The following is a 3185-nucleotide window of genomic DNA, read 5'->3' as shown; positions in this document are numbered from 1 at the left end:
ACACATACAAGGCAGTGCGTTCCAAGACCAATGTGGATCAGTTCGTGGCGAGGGTTTGCCGCACAGGGGAGCGGAAGCTGTCGCTGTGGCTGAAGCCGAACACGGACTGCGAGAGTGTGCTGGCCGATGTCAGCGAAGCCATCAAGGAGGATGGAGTGGCCCACCTCCTTGTCGACAAGCAGACGGCCGCGATCACAGGAATCGACATGCTGGCGACTGTCGACGACTTGATTTCGGCGATTAAGCGACAGGCGGGGCTGACGGTTCCGGGCGAGGCAGTTCGGATGTGGCGGCGGTACGACGGGCTGCAGAAAGCCCATATCAAGCTGCCGCGCGGGCAGTGCCAGCTTCTCGACGGTCACCGGGTCACCATAGGGAACACGAGTTGCGTCGTGCAGGCGCTCGCATCGGTCCCTGCAGGAGAGCAGCTCTGCTACCGCTGCTTTGGCAAGGGGCACCGCTCTCGCGAGTGCACCGGCCCTGACTACTCCAAGTGCTGCTTCCGGTGCGGATCGAAGCAGCACAAGGCCAAGGAGTGCAGCTCGGGCCCCAAGTGCCTTACGTGTTCCGGACAACATCAGACAGGTTCACCGGTTTGCAGCGGAAGTAGCCAGCCGTCATGTTCCCGCTAGTTTCGAACACCACTGTTAGAGGGCGTGACGCTGGGTTGAAGATCCTCCAGATCAACTTGGCGCGCAGCAGGGTAGCACAAGATCTCATGCTCCAGACCGCACGGGAGCAAAGGATCGACATTGTGCTGGCGTCGGAGATCTACCGTGTTCCACCCAATAACGGGAACTGGGCGGTGGACTCGACAGCGAAGGCAGCTGTTATTACGACCGGAGCCTTGCCCATACAGCGAGTCTGGGCAAGTAGGGTAGGACTGGTGTCGGTCCAGGTGGCGGGGGTGACCTTCATCTCTTGCTACGCCCCACCAACACCGGGATGGACGGACGAGGACTACCAGCGGCTGCTCGACGAGATCGATATCGAGGCCAGAGCACACCCCCTCGTAGTCTTGGCGGGCGACTTCAATGCCTGGCACGTGCGATGGGGCAGCGCGAGGACGAAGCCGCGTGGTGAAGATCTCGCCGAGGTCGTCGACCAGCTCGATCTGGCGATCTTGAACCGCGGCAGTGTGCCCACGTTCGTCGGCAACGGCAGTGCTACTGAAAGTGTGGTCGACGTGTCCTTCGCCAGTCCGGCCATTGAACCCGGTAACGACTGGCGGGTGCTCGACACTTTCACCAACAGTGACCACAGATACGTGAGATTCAGCGTATCCGCGACACCAGTCAGCAGCGCTTCACCACACCAGCAGAGGCAACCGCAACAACAGCACCAGCATCGCGACCGGCAGCGACAACGCGAGCAGATTGGACCGAGATGGAAGTTGCGTCAATTCCATCCCGAAGCCTTCCAGATCGCGCTCCAGGCTTCCGGGTTTGCCGAAGCGGCTGTATCACCGGCGACTCTCACCGCTGGACTTACTAGAGCCTGCGATGAGGTGATGCAGAGGGCACCGCCAGCGCAGTTTTTGGTGAGACCGGAAATGTACTGGTGGACGCAGGAAATCGGCCTTCTCAGGGAGCAGTGCAAGTCATCTGAGGATGCGATTTTGACCGCCGGAACCGGTGCACAGCGAGAGTTGGCCAGAGAACGGCACAGGAGCTGTAAGAAGGAACTCGCCCGTGCCATCAAGGCAAGCAAGGACCGTAGCTTTGATGAGATGATTGCGGAAGCTGAGGACAACGTCTTCGGCACTGCCTACAAGGTAGTAACGTCACGCCTCAAGGGTAGCCGCGTCCCCCCGGAGCGAGATCCTGCGATTCTACAGCACGTCGTGTCGGAACTCTTCCCGGATCATGGCACCTTTGAGTGGCCTGCACCGGATCTGGTCGATTGGGGGCAGACAACGCAGGAGCCAGTGAGGGAGGTGTCGGATGAGGAGCTCTTGGCGATCGCGGCGCGGATGGTGCCCACTAAGGCCCCGGGACCCGATGGCATCATCAATGCGGCACTGAGGGTCGCTGTTCGCGAGCACACGGAGACGTTTCGCCGCGTGTTCCAGGAGTGCTTCGATCAATGCACCTTTCCCGCTGACTGGAAGCGACAACGACTTGCTTTGCTACCCAAGTCCGGAAGACCTCAGGGCGATCCGTCATCCTTTCGGCCTCTTGGGATGCTCGACGGATCAGGCAAGATCTTGGAGCGGCTGATCTTGGATCGCCTAAATGAACACCTGGAAGACCCAGATCACCCTCGCCTGTCGCCGTCTCAGTATGGATTCAGAAAGGGCAGGTCTACAATACAGGCGATTGAACGTGTTAAGGAGGCCGGCCAGCGCGCGATGGCCCACCGAATGACGGATCGGAGGGCTAACAAGTGTCTGATGGTGGTGTCATTGGATGTACGCAATGCTTTTAACACGGCGAGCTGGCGGTCCATCGCCAAAGCACTGCAAGAAAAGCACGTTCCGGCATGCCTGCAGCGGATACTGGAAAGCTGGTTTCGGGGACGGCTGCTGGTTTATGAGACGTCGGACGGTCCGGTCACCCGGGAATTGTCGGCGGGAGTCCCACAGGGTTCCATACTTGGTCCGACGCTGTGGAACACCATGTATGACGCCGTCCTGTCCATCGACATGCCCGCCGGTGTAGAGCTCGTCGCCTTCGCTGACGACCTCGTGCTCCTGGCACCAGGACCCACGCCAGCACTGGCCGCGAGTTTGGCGGAGGAGTCTGTGAATAGGGTTGTGGCTTGGATGCGCGAACATCAGCTGGAGCTCGCCGCAGCTAAGACGGATATTGTGATGGTGTCGAAGAAGAAGAAGGATTACAAGAACATCCCGGTTAACATCAACGGAGTTCTTCTTCGTTCGGCAACCGACATCAAATATCTAGGCGTCCGTATCAAACACAATCTTAAGTGGTCAGAGCACGTCAAGCAAGTCACTCAAAAGGCTTCTCGAGTAGCGACAGCACTTGCACTGTTGATGCGACGGCACAGTGGGCCAAAGTGCAAGAAGCGTCGCCTCCTGGTTTCGGTCGTCAACAGCATCCTCCGCTACGGTGCACCGGTGTGGCACGAGGGTGTTGAAACCAGGGAGGAGCAACGGCTGCTTGAGAGGGTCCAGAAGAGGGTTGTGGTCGGAGCATCCTTCGCATTCCGGACAATCTCATACG

This window comes from Anopheles coustani (genome assembly GCF_943734705.1).
Source record: "Anopheles coustani chromosome X unlocalized genomic scaffold, idAnoCousDA_361_x.2 X_unloc_4, whole genome shotgun sequence".
Lineage (NCBI taxonomy): Eukaryota > Metazoa > Arthropoda > Insecta > Diptera > Culicidae > Anopheles > Anopheles coustani.
The sequence above is the reverse complement of the archived record's forward strand: the minus strand, read 5'-3'. Positions refer to the sequence as shown.